This window comes from Asparagus officinalis, chromosome 5 (genome assembly GCF_001876935.1).
Source record: "Asparagus officinalis chromosome 5, Aspof.V1, whole genome shotgun sequence".
Taxonomy (NCBI): Eukaryota; Viridiplantae; Streptophyta; class Magnoliopsida; order Asparagales; family Asparagaceae; genus Asparagus; species Asparagus officinalis.
The window spans coordinates 119,411,283-119,425,982 of record NC_033798.1 but is presented as its reverse complement, the minus strand read 5'-3'; positions in this window follow the sequence as shown (position 1 = coordinate 119,425,982).

The window sequence follows — 14,700 nt, the reverse complement described above, 5'->3', positions numbered from 1 at the left end:
CATCTGCATCCGGATCCAAATGACTTCCACGCTGTGTCACCTCAATTGGAATCCCAACCAATGCAGAATGATCTGGAGTAATCTTTACCCAATGTGGAGTAGCATCACTCTCCACCCGCTGCGATATCTCTAAGGTCTGTCCAAAACTCTTCACCTGCTGAGAGTCAATACTCTCCACCTGCTGAGAGTCAATTGGCTTCCTCATCGAAGCCTCAACCAAAGTGACACTACCAGACCTATCTTCCAATGGAGTTTTACCTCCAATCGCAACAGTTGATAACTCTTTAATAGGATGACCCAAATATGTCGAAGCCTCTGTCCAGAAACTCTTCTGCAAACCATTGCTCGACCACAAACAACGATCCTCCTCCAGCAAGGCACGGTTCTCCAAATTTATCATCTTATCTAGTTGCCCCAAGATTTTCTTTCCAACGAAGTGTCTCGAAATACCGTGAGCTCGGCTCCAATACAGAAACAGGTCCATCTTGTACCTCCCACCAGAATGGAGTACCTTCACCTTTCTGTCTATCACACACTTCTTCGATCTGTTGGATGCTACTAGGACTTTCTCCAAAGGGGATTTGGTTGCAACCCAAACACGCTTAGAACAACCACCAACAAAGGAAACCAAACTTCTATTACCTCCTAATGATGCTCCCTTGGAAGGCCCCCAAACGTCCACGTGAACTCCTCCAGAACGACCCTTAGCACGGTGAATAGAGGTGCCAAACTTCACCTTGGTCTTCTTGCTCACATCAACATGTTCACTGGACTTTAAATTGCAGGTCTTTACACCCTCTTTCAATCTATGCGAGGAATCAATACTGGAATGGCCAAGCCCCAAATGCCGCAGTCTAGTCGAATCAACAGAAGTCGTCAGCTCTCCACCTGCCACTATACCTCCAGTCAAGTAATACAGGTTATTTCTCCTGACGCCCTTCATCAAAATACGAGAGTCTCTCGCAATCTCGAGAACCATGTCCTCAACACGAACCTTCAGACCCTCTCCAACCAAAGCTCCAATCGAGATCAAGTTCTTCCTCAAAGAAGGAACATATCTCACATCGTTTAACTCTCTAACAGTCCCGTCAAACATCTTTATGCGAATTCTTCCTATCCCAAGGATCTGGCATGCACGGTTATCAGCCATGTACACCACACCACTATCCACCAGCTTCTCAAAACTGGAGAACCATTCCCTTCTAGGGCACACATGATAGGTCGCACCACTATCCAACATCCATTCAGATTCCTCCGAATAGCTATCTGTAGGACTGATAGAAAGCGAATAAATAGAAGAGTCAGAATTATTACCATCCGATACGATGTTTGCTTCTGATGATGGTTGCTTCCCTTTTCCCTTCTGCTTATTCTTCATCCATTCGTCGAGCTTTGGGCAGTCTTTCTTCCAATGACCAGTCTCCTTGCACCAAGCACACTGATCTTTTCCTACTCTAGACTGTGACTTCCAATTCTTTCGGTTTGGACCCTTCCCTCTTGCGACCAACGCCTCCGCTACCGGCTCAACCGAAGCCTCCTTATCCTTCTTTCGAAGCTGATAATTCACAAGTGCAGCGGTGACCTCACTATACGAAAGTGATGCCTTCCCATTAATCAGAGTAAGAACGAAGGTCTCATATTCCTCGTCGGGCAAGGAACTCAACAACAGCAACGCCTTGTCCTCATCTTCAATCTTGACATCCACATTCGCCAAATCCGCAAGAAGCTTTGTGTAGTGGTTCATGTGATCTCTAATGAAGGTTCCCTTCTTCAACTGGAAACGATAAAGTCTCCTCTTCAAATGCAAGCGATTTTCAACACTCTTGGTCAAATACTTGCTTTCGAGAATCTCCCAAATCTTCTTCGCAGAAGTCTCATTCATCACATCATATTTTAGATCTTGAGTCAAACAAGATTTAATCACACCACACGCCGTTCGATTCATCTTCTTCCAAACATTCTCTTTAATCTCATCTGGCTTGCCATCTAACTCCAAGGTATCCTCTAAATTCTGCGCGTTCAGCGCATCCAAAACCTCGCATCTCCATAATCCAAAATTGTTTGTGCCATTAAACTTCTCCACATCTATCTTCATAGAGTGGATATTCAAACTCTGAATGGTCTTCACGCCAGAAGCACCACCCTCGACACCCGAAGCACATTCTTTCCCCGACATCTTACGCACCAACGAACAAAGAATAGATCCAAAACTGAAAGATAGAGTCTTTACCAAAAGATCCCACCTTTATCACCAACGAAGTCCTAAACGGGCCTTCAAATTGATCTACTCCTCCAACCAAACCCTAGATCTGAAATCTGGGCTCTGATACCACTTGTTGTGCGCAGCGGAAATTTCGAAAGCAATTTTATAACTATCATGAACTCTTGAGAGTCTTGTAGGAAACTCGATCGCTATTTTATAAGACAAACTACCAAAAATCTTAAAGCTAGCGGAAATCTTCAAATAGCATTAAATTATCAAATTAAAACGCTGATAATTTCTAGGGTCTGGATTGGTCGAGTATGTGCCAATATCGTTTCCCTTCCTAAAGTATGAATTTTCATTGTTTAAGGGTTACCGTTCAAATTAAGAGGGAGGTGGTATGTTGGTTTGGAAAAGAGAGAGCGGGTTTTTGTAGCGTTTGTCATCCTTGATGTTGTTTAAGATGATGTGATGTATGAACAAGAGATTGTAGTTAATTTTTAAGGTTTGGATTAGTGAATAGGATGGTTAGCATTCAGAGATATAAGTTGGGTTGGTAATCTCAATTTGGGAAAACAAATCCGCGATCAATATTATATGATTGCCAAAGGTTATGTGATAATATTGCATCTTCTAGAGAACAAGCTAACATTAAGCAAACTATGTAAGAAACAGTCATATTATTATCATATTATATCATTTCACACTCAAAAGTAGACTAAAGGATTGAGAATAGAGCTACTTATGTTTTTTTTTCCTCGGTTCAATGAGGGAAATGATCCCTCATGGTCTTAAATATTTCAGGAAATTAAATTCATATCGGTACTTTTCAGGAGAGTCAAACATGAGACCTTAGAATACTACTCATAAACAGCTTACCAACTCGACTAGACCCTCTTGGGTAGAGCTACTTACGTTTTATTCAATGATAAAACAAAAAACTTGATTATGTTTTATGAATATATGACACTTTATTTTAAAAAGAATGGGGAAAAAACCCTTCGAGAAGAATTAGTCATTGGTGTGGCAAACCAATCTGCAGACAGATCCACTTTATTCTTATAAAAGAAATAAAATAATATAAATAATAACTATGTTCAATTAGTTAAAAAAAAACTCCAGATTATTTCAGAATCACTATTAATCCATACGTTGGAACCTTATCGATTCAAATTTGGATCCTTACTAAACTTTTGGACATATTTTTTTTTGATTTTATCCCATAAGATTAGACATGGTGCTAAATTATATTGAGTTAAAAAAATTGTGATTCTAGTTTCAAAAATGTGATCCTATATATAAATGCTTTCGCGCACAAAGCATTAATTCTTAATCTATCTCAAAGTAATCCCTGTAGAAACTTTATACCTCCACTGACATATATAGATATCCTCTATTAATTTCCTGCAGTGGAGTTTCATAACAGTTGATTAGTAGGGGAAAAGCAAATCATGTATTTGTTCCTTAATATCAATTCTATCACTATACAATATTAGTGAAGTTAGTATTAATTATACATTTCTCTCACTATCAATTCTAATATACATGTGTTATAATTACATATTCTCAACATTCTACCATAGAAATCAGAATATTGTATCATTACAATCACCACTTTTAAAATTTTAAACACTTGTTACAATAATATTCTTCTACGATCCACCCCCCCCCCCCCCCCCCCCCCAAACATTAGTAGAAGTTCCTTCATGATGTGAAATATGAACAGGGAAAAAGTAAAACTCCACATAAAGTTGCTTGCTATGTAGAGATTAATATATTTCTGTTGGCCAGTCCTTTGAGAGAGCACGGAGGCATTGAAAACCATTATTTCCCTCACTCGTTGGGTTATTCTCAACACAATTGATATGATTAGCTCTAAGTTGCCCCTTGTCACATTTTATAAGTACATCAAGCGAAATGCTTGATACACTTACTACAAAAAGATTAAAAAAAATGCTTGATACACTAACTTTTAAAGATACTCATTCTTTCACCTCACTAATTAAACTAAAGTAAAATTGAAAACGAAGTCGCTTTGAGTGCTAAGTTGGTGTATAATCCAATCTATAGAAGCCAAAAGCAAAGCATATGTTTTGATTTTCCTTGCACTAGTTGGGGATTCTTGAGTTGAGTGGCTATAGACACACAAAGGAGGCGAGGAATGTGGTCCTATAGGAGACATGAGACTACTCTTTAAATCATGACCATAATAAGTTGTCTTTAATAATTCACTTTTCTTCAGTTTGGAATATGCTTGCCATTAGCTTGAAATTGTATAATTCAATCAATTATCACTTACAGTGACTGTTAAATCATGTTTGTGAGTTGGTAAACAATATGACTTTAAGTAAAATATACAAATTTGAAGCTTCTCATTAACAATTATTAGGAAGGGAATTTTCTATTTATAGTTGGAGAGGAAGTAGTTGTTGAAAGCTCTCTCTGGTCGGTCAACTGACCCCATGTATCAGTTGACCGATATAACCCTGAGTATTATAAATTCCTCTGGACGGTCGACCAATAGGATGTATTAGTTGACCGATCTAAGTTTGTTCTTGTGCATGTTCTGTGCACGTGCGTGTTCGGTCGACCAATGGAGAATATCGGTCGACTCATCCTGATTGGCCGAGAAAACAATTTCCTATTCTGTTTTGGAGTTAGAGTTTATATATTAGAAGGGTGTGGCAGCTGTAAAAAAGGGTTGATTGAGCACTTTGAGAGGGAGATTCTGTGTAGGTAGTGAGATCTTGTTGGTGAGAGTTAGTTTGATTGTTTGAGAGTTGTAACCCATTGTAATTCTCCTCCATATAGTGAAATCTCCCCATACTCTCCCCATGGACGTAGGCATCTTGCCGAACCACGTAATTCTCCGTGTTTGCGATTGATCTTGATTGTTTATAGTATGGATTATGCTCGTTGTATTCTTTGTGCATTGCTTATCGACTTGTTGCGGATTGAGTCCGCTTTCGTTGGGCGCAACAAGTGGTATTAAAGCTAGGTTTTAGATCTAGGGTTTGATTTGGGTGGAGAAAAATTCGGTGTTGGAAGCTTGAATTTTGGAGATCTAGTTTTCGGTGGAGGTAGCGTTGCAGAGTTTTCATTGGAGATCTCGCCTTACACATGTGGTTAGGAGATCATTTTGGAATCCTATCTAGGGTTTATTTTTGGGTAATTTCTCAACTCTATCATTTTTGAATTTTTTCTCTACAATTTGGAGTTAGTAAGTAATGGTAGAAGAAAGTGTTGATAGTAGCAAGGCTATGTCCAGTACAGTTCAGGTTGCACTTCAGAATACGAAGATTAGTGCTGTGAAGTATGACGGCAAAATTAATTTTGGGTTAGGGCCCGTTTGGTTAGTTTCCTAAAATCAAAGAAAAGGAAATTAGATTATGAAATCATTAAAATATTATTTTTCATTCATTTCTATCCTTAGAAATCACCCACATCATCTAATAATATTGTGACAACTCATCTCATCCATCACTTTTCTTACCTTTAAAAATAAACAAACACAAGAAATGCGTCACATCATCCAACTCATCTCATCTCATATCCTCTCCTCTCCTCTCATCATTAAAAATCACCCACATCATCCAATAATATTATGACAACTCATCTCATCTCATTAAAATTTTCTTTCCATCTATTTCCTAAAAAAAAAGGAAATTGATTTCCTTAAAAACCACTCGCATCATCCAATAATATAATGACAACTCATCTCATCTCATCTATTTTATTAGTTTTAAGAATGAACCAAATACAAGAAAGAGCCTAAACAAAGAAATAAGTTTCTTATAATTCATTTTCTTATTATTTTAGCCAACCAAACAACCTCAAAACAAGTTTTCTTTAAAAGTCACTCACATCATCCAATAATATAATGATAACTCATCTCATCTCATTTACTCTTTTACTTTTAAGAAGTCAACCAAACACAAGAAAAAACCTATTATAGGAAATATGTTTCCTATTCTTTAATTTCCATGTTTTTTTTATGAAACGAACGGACCCTTATGGATGAGTGATGTGCATGATGCTTTAAACGCTCCAAACTTAGAAGAGACAATAATGATCCATGAGAGGCCACCTAAATATGATGAGATGGCGTGGGACAAAATGAATAGAAATGCTTGTGGGGGTGGTTAGATCTTGTTTAGAACAAGAGTTGAAAAATAATGTTATTGGAGTGATGTCTGCGATGAAGATGTGAGAGATTCTTAATAACAAGTATCGTACGAAGAGTGTTGAGAATCAGTTGCACTTGCTGCGGAGATTATTCAGATTCCAGATATCCAAGGATACCTCACTTACAGATCATGTGAACAACTATATAAAGTTGTTGTCAGACTTTAAAAATGTTGATGAGAAGATATCAGATGAGTACAAGGTGATTATTTTGTTAGGATCATTACCCGATGAGGATTTTGACATCTTTGTGCTTACATTATTAAATGGTAGATCTTCTATCACCTATAGTGAAGTTACAAATGCATTGACAAATTTTGATTTGAGGAGAAAGGATAAAGAATCTTCTAGAGCTAGCACTTCAGGAGAAGTCTTGTCGACAAGAGGAAGGAGTTCCTATCCTAGAGATGTTAATCGGGGCAAGTCAAAGTCTAGAGGACAATCAAGAGGACACTACCAAGTTGCTAAAAACCAGTGTGCTTTCTGCAAAGAACAAAGACATTGAAAGAGAGATTGCTCGAAGCTGAGAGCGAAGGAGAATAACAAGAAGAATGACCAGAAGGCCAGTGAGGTGAATGTCGCTAGAAATGGTAATGATTCTGATAATTCATGCTTTTCTCTTTCCATTACTCCAGAGATTAACCATACGGATGCATCTATTTGGATGTTGGATTCTGGGGCTACTTATCATGTGATTCCCCGGAGAGATTGATTTGCATCTTTTGAGAAACTTGATGGGGGCGTAGTAGTTATGGAAAATGATCAATCCTATGGTATTTGTAGGATAGATACCGTCAGGATTCGGATTCACGATGGAGTTATTCGAGAGCTGAATGTAGTGATATTTGTTCCTCGATCAATTGAAGAAGAATCGTATTTTCGTTGGAGCTTTGGAGGCAAAGGGATTCAAGGTGACTTTTGAGAGTGCTGTAGCAAAAGTTACTAAAGGATATTTGATAGTGATGAAGGGAGTCCGCAATAAGAATTTATATTACCTAAAGGGAAGCATCAAGATTGGCCAGGTAGCTTTAGCTGTTTCAGAGACGGATGCTAACAGACTTTGGTATTTCAGACTTAGGCACATGGGGAAAAAGTCACTGTAGGCATTGTGCAAGCAGTGATTTTTGAAAGGAGCCAAGTGTGAAAAAATTAAATTTTGTGAGCACTGTATTCTTGGCAAGAAGAATAAAGTAAAATTTGGGATAACCATTCATAAAACAAATAGCATTTTGGACTACGTACACACGGATGTATGGGATCCTACCAAGACAACATCACTTGGTGGGCGACATTGATTTGTTACTTTTGTGGATGACTATTCTAGGCATTGTTGGGTATATATCATGAAACAAAAGAGTGAATTGCTAGAGATATTTATGGAGTGAAAAAGAATATTAGAACTGTAGACAGGGAGAAAGATCAAGAAGTTGAGATCCGCTAACTGTGGTGAGTATACTTCAGATCTCTTTCTGCAGTTATGTCGAGACTAGGGCATAGAGAGACATTTCACAGTTAGTCATATACCGTAGTAGAATAGGGGTGACAGAGAGGTTAAATCAGACTTTACTAGAGAAGATCCGATGTTTGTTATTGTAAAGTGATTTATAGAAGATCTTTTGGGCTGAGGCACTTATATATACGAGCCACCTTATTAATAGGCTGCCTTCATCAGCGATAGAAGAGAAGATCCCTATGGAGATGTGGTCTGGAGTACCAACACATGACTATGATCATCTCAAGATCTTGAGTGCCCTGTATTTTATCATGTCAAATCGAATAAGTTAGAACCTCGAGCTAAAAATGTCATCTTTATGTGTATCAAGCGTGGTGTGAAAGGATATAAGTTTTGGGATCCAATTGATAAGAAGATTGTGGTGAATAGAGACGTCACATTTGATGAGGATTTTCTCTTGAAGTCTTCCAGCTTTTATCAGGTGCAGAGTACCCCGACAGTAGAGACATCACAGATAGTGAATATTGGTGTAGCTCCATAGAGTCTAGATGGGATTGTATCCAGTAGAGTGCCGACTGAGATGACACCAAGCGAGCACAGTGATGAGTTGGAAGATACAGGTATAGCAGAGTAGAATTAGGGACTGACAACTCAGGTTTAGGATTCTATAACAGTTCAGAGACCTAGAGATACATACGATTGCCAGCACGATATACAGATACAGTGGTTGCTTATGCACTTTCGATGGGGAGTGTCGATGAGATGGTTCCTACTACTTTCAGAGAGTCTAAACAGTGTTCAGAGGCTGATATGTGGTAGAGAGCTATGCAGGAAGAGATTGAGTCTCTTCATAAGAATGATACATGAGAGCTTGTCGAGCTTTCAAAAGGGCGGAAGGCGATTGTTGCAAATGAGTGTATACCAAAAAGGAGGGCATTCAAGACACTCCTGTGAAATTTAAAGCTATGTTGGTAGTGAAGGGTTATGCACAAAAAGAAGGAATTGACTACAATAAGGTCTTCTCTCTGGTGGTAAAACATTCTTCTATTTGGAACTTACTAGCTTTGTTAGCGCAATATGAATTAGAATTGGATCAATTAGATATAAAGACATCATTTCTTCATAGTGATCTTGATGAATAAATTTATATGACTCAGCCATTAGGGTTTTGAGCTGTAGGGAAGGAAAAGTTGGTGTGTAGACTAAAGAAGTCGCTATACAAGTTGAAGCAATCTCCAAGACAATGGTATAGGCGATTCAATGAGTATGCTCAGCAAGTCATACATAAGGAGCCAGTTTGATCCTTGTGTGTACTATCATAAGCTTCATGGAGGTGCGTATATTTATTTGTTGTTTTATATAGATGACATGTTGGTTGCTTCCATTTCCATATCCGCCATAGATAAATTGAAGATACAGCTCTCAAGCAATTTTGAAATGAAGGATTTGGGTGAAACAAAGCATATTTTGGGGTTGAAGATTGATAAAGGCAGAGATAAGGGTAGAATTTGTTTAATACAGGTGGCTTATTTGAAAAATATGTTATAGCGATTCAATGTCAGTATGGAGACAAAGCCAGTTAGTGTACCTTTGGGAACCCATTTGAAGCTTTCAACTGATCTTTCACCAAAATAAGTTGAAGATAGAGAGTTAATGTCGAAGACTCCTTATGCAAGCACGGTGGGAAGTTTAATGTATGCAACAATATATACAAGGCCATATCTATCACAGGCAGTTAGCATGTGTAAAACCCTATAATTTTTGAAAATACTATGGTAAATAGTAATAAATGAGTTATATTATGATAAATATTATTTATTGTTGAATGAGTATGTTAGTAATTGATTTGAGATCAATTAAGTGTATATATGAGAGCATATAAGTGTTAAACATGCACAAAACAAGTGAAAACATGCACGCCAGCAAAAACCTTTAATACCTCGGGTAAGTTGATTGATGCTTGCCTATTAGTCGACTAATAGGATCTCATCAGTCGACTGACAAGGCCAGTTTCCCAGTCTTATTTGGATTCGGGTCTTTTTAAATTGTTTCGAGTTTGCCTATATATATGGATATATTTCACGAAAATCTCTCTTTTACATCATATTTCTAAACCTTAGTAGCCACCCTCTCCCCTCAAAAACCCTAGATCATATTTTGGTAATTTTGAAGAGCTTTGTGAAGCAAATACCGAGAAAATGGTGAGATCGTCGGCGTTTGTCGAAGGAGATCGTGTTTTCTTACACTTTTGGGGATTCCAGCGAGTTTTGAGGTGAGTTTCATCTCCTCCAATCCCATCACCATTTTTATTTGGTTTTTACCGAGTTTTATTTGATTTTATTGAGCCTTAAAACCTAGTTTAAGTATAAAGATTGTTCTTTAAAACTGTAAGGTACAAAGAATTGATCTTTTTGTTTTAAAAAGTTATAAAATGGATTCTCTGATTTTGATTCAAGTTCTGAAATAATTTTAACATGGATTTTTGTTGAGAATTATGGTTTTCATGATGTTTCTTACGAACATGATCATGCTAGAGTTTATAGAATACACTCAAACTTGATAATTGTGATTTATGTTGTTAAGTGAACCCTAATATCATTAAACAAGAATTTATGTATGTGTTTTATTTGAATAATATCAATGTTCAAGAGATAGAAACAAAATCCACATGTCACCCGAAATAATTTACAGGAAACTAAAAGCTAACCTCGGGTCGGTCGACTGAAGCACAAACATCAGTCGACTGATCAAGGCTGTGTGGCTTTGTCGACCGATGAAGATACATCAGTCAATCGGTCTATGTTACCTTGCGAATTGTGAACTTGTTGTTTGTATCATGTGAGATAATTATGAACACGAGGTTCGGGTCCGCACATCGAAACACATACTTGACCACTGAGCACACGTATTTGGAATTTGAGCACGCACATGTATTTGGAGATACATAATTCTATATTTTGATTTGTCATGATAGAGAGCGATGCATTTTGCATTTCATTATATTATGGATGTTTGAGTGAGTTAGTTGGTATCCTGCAATAATATCGTGGGAGACTACACTCAGAGTGAGTTAGTTGGTATGCTACAATGAGACCGTGACAGACTACACTCTATTATGCATCATTCCGGATTGAGCTGATACGCCTATATTCCGCAGGGCAATTGAGTAAGGTGGTGACTGTAGGCGTCAAAAAATGCTGAAAGATATCCAAATACAGCTCAAGAGGAGATCATCCAAAAATCAAAAAAGGATACAAGTATAGATTGTCTCGCACGCGAGACAGTGTTTACTGTCTCGCCATGCGAGACAGTGTTTACCGTCTCGCCAGCGAGACAGTGTTTACTGTCTCGCCAGCGAGACAGCTTTGGGATAATTAAAAATGGTTATATAACTGCCACCCACGTGTCCATTAACTGCCAAAGAACATGGGGAACGTCGTGGGCGAGAATCACGTTGACAACTGCCAAGATAACGGAGTTTTAAAACGTGGGAAGGCAGTTACTGTGGAAACCGCTGGGCAGTTGGGTTTTCCGAGACAGTGTTTACTGTTTCGGAACCCGAGACAGTAAACTCTGTCTCGGCCGCCGAGACAGCAAACACTGTCAAGGCAGTCGAGACAGCAAATGTTGTCTCGCGAGCTCATTTTCCTCTAACTGTTCATAGGGGTTATAAATAACCCCCTGAGGTCGATTTTTGAAAGGGGCTGATCATTTTGTATACTTTGGAGTAGAGAGATAGCAGAGTTCCTGAGCTTCTGGCCATTCCTTGATATTCGAGCTTTGACTTGATCTTAAGAAGAACGACTATCTCTACTTTGATAAGATATCGTTTCAAATTCTCACTTTCGATAAAGGACAGGAAGAATCATTAAACCCCCCACGATTCAATCAGAATCTGTGATTTGTGGTCACGAGTCAAAGCCGCTCCCGGCATAGGCAAGATCCCACGCAAGCAGCGATCCAAATAACGATCCTGGCGTTTGTTTCTAAAAAGTTATAATTTTCATTTTGTTGTGTAAAGAAGTCTTATTAAAAAGGCTATCTATTTGAATTTATTTGTAATCGACTGAAGATATAATGAATTCCACACACGAGACCAACTTTTGACGAAAACAAACTGGCGACACAAGTGGGACGCCAACGGTTTCGCTGCCGAGACCGTCGTGTCACAGCGATCAAGATATTGTTGAAGTCCACGAATGAATATGAATTCGACCAAAGCCAAAGTTTGAGGAATATCTGTCATCCTCATCCTCAAAGTTTTCCTCGCCTCACAAATGCAGGAAACATTTCGTCTTCTAAGAAGGTTTTCAATTTTCGACTCCGTCGAACATTACAAATGATGACTCTCGCCTGATTGTTGCTGAGAATTCTACTCGCAACATCTCGCTCTGGATGACTCTTATCTAGTTAAAAAGTCATCGAATCAAAGCCCACCGGTGCTGACGAAGAGAGCTCGTCAGAGACAGCGCCAGCGCCGCAGTCCAAATAACCAACCGGTGCTCGACAATTGGCTAAGGCCTTGGAACAAACCGACGGAGTTCGTTATTATGCGGACTTAGAGTCGAGGAAACAACAAGTGGTTTGTTCAACTCAACGACAAACTACTCACGTTTCTGCACAACTCACGACGGAGGAATGGACTCTCGTCAAAAGGACTCGGTCGACCCTCAAAGAACGTATACAAAAGCGTCATGCAAACGCTGCTCATGCCCGTACTCTCTTACAACAAAGACGAGAAAGAAACAGGGAAACGGTGGCCAAAGAACTGCCAAAACTCTGCAAAGTTTGGATTCCAAAGTCTGGAGTTGTGCAAAATCAGCATTCGGAGCCCGTTAAGACTCCACACCCGCAAGGGGGTGGTTCTAAACGTGTGAGTCCTAAAATAACCTTCGATCGCTCAAAGGCAACGATAATTTTCCCTGAGAATGCCAACAAGGTTTTACACCCCCAGAAGGAGACGTGTTCGCCAAAAGACATCGTTATACCTGGGAGGTCATACCAACAGACGATAGGATTTTCCGGCAATCATACCGATGAATCGTACTATCAAGCCTTGGGTTTGAATAGATTTCGAAAGAGAATTATTCGAGAAATAAACTCTCATTGTTCCTGTGCGCAACTTATAAGAGCAGCATTGTCGGAATATAACTACACAAAATGAGAAGCCATCCCACGAAGAGTCTCGGTATTCCACAGTCTTTTCACCGAAATATCGAAGCCTAAGCCGAGACATTTCCGCAAGAGAAGATCAGCTGTCCAAGATGATGAATTCCCTAAAGTCACCACCGGCATTCAAGCGAATCAAATCCCGACTTTTCCCCGAGAGGAAAAGTCAATTCAAGAATTGCCAAACGGATGTCCCGACTCCAGTTAAGAGCCATCAGACATAGGGACTACAAGAGAATGCATGAAGGAATGTCATCAGAGGATGAGCTCTCGGACACTTGTTTTGCGATCGCTTCGGATGATACGGTATCTAGCACAGGACAATCCAGAGAAGTACTCACAATAACCTCTGATCAGTTCATTCAAATACTTCAAGAAGCTCTATACAAACAACGTGAAGAAATTAGAGCTGAGATGAAGACAGAGATGGAGTTGGCTATCCAACAAATGAGGGAATTGCTAGCTCAACGGCCTCAACCTCCAGAGTCCAGTCAGCGAGCTGAATCTAGCCGTCACACTCAGAATGTGGCAGATGATAGTGATCCAGAAGTGGATGAAATCATTATGGCTGATACACTTCCCAATAGCAATAACGCTGGGGGTAGTTTAACGTACCCTCCCAATAACGATATTGGGGGTGGTTCAATGGCACCTCTTACAGGGGGTGGTCTAATTCATTCTCCTCAACGTCTTTCGAATGAAGACATAAACGATAACGGAAAAATAAAAGAGCTTGAAAACAAAGTCAACGCTTTGATGACGGTTCAAGAAGTGAAAAAGACGGGTATTCCATGTCCCTATCCAAGAGAATGGGATTCAATATCGTACCCGTCAAAATTCAATCTGATTAACTTCACACCGTTTGACGGGAAAAGCTCGCCTACTCAGCACTTGATTTATTTCAAGTCTCATTTGGGTATGATTTCTGGAAACGTGGCTTTAATGGTCCGGTCATTCGTTGGCACCCTTCGTGGGCCCGCCTTCGATTGGTACCGACGTCTTAAGCCAGGGAGCATCAATTACTGGGATGATATGGAAAGTTTGTTCCTCAGTAATTTCTTCGATGATGACACCAAAGTGTCAATCGGAACCCTTTTAGATGAGAAGCAAAAAGACGGAGAGTCAGTCGATAACTTTATCAAGCGCTTCCGTAACAAAGCAATGAATTTCAGAGATCCTGTTACAGAGGAGTTCATCCTGCAAACATGCCATAATAATCTCTCCATCGATGTCCTGGAAGCCCTGGGGGTCGTAGCATCCAAAACTTAGAAAGATTTGAAAATGCGCGGTGAACAAGCTGAACACTTTCTTAAAAGAAAGAAAACTGAGAGAAGCTGACCGATGACACCTTTGTATTCTCCAGGAACTTCCCATTGATGGGCACCTTTAAACAGTTAGGACCAAAACCAAAATCCCCTCTCGATTCCTTCCATGAACGAGAGGTCCACAAATTGAACGGTCAAACCTTTAAATAGTTATGATCGTCTCAAATCCCTATTTGGTCAAACCTTTAAACAGTTAGGACCAAAACTAAAACCCCCTCTTGATTCCTTCCATGAACGAGAGGTCCACAAATTGAACGGTTAGACCTTTAAACAGTTATGATCGTCTCAAATTCCCATTTGGTCAAACCTTTAAACAGTTAGGACCAAAACTAAAATCCCCTCTTGATTCCTTCCATGAACGAGAG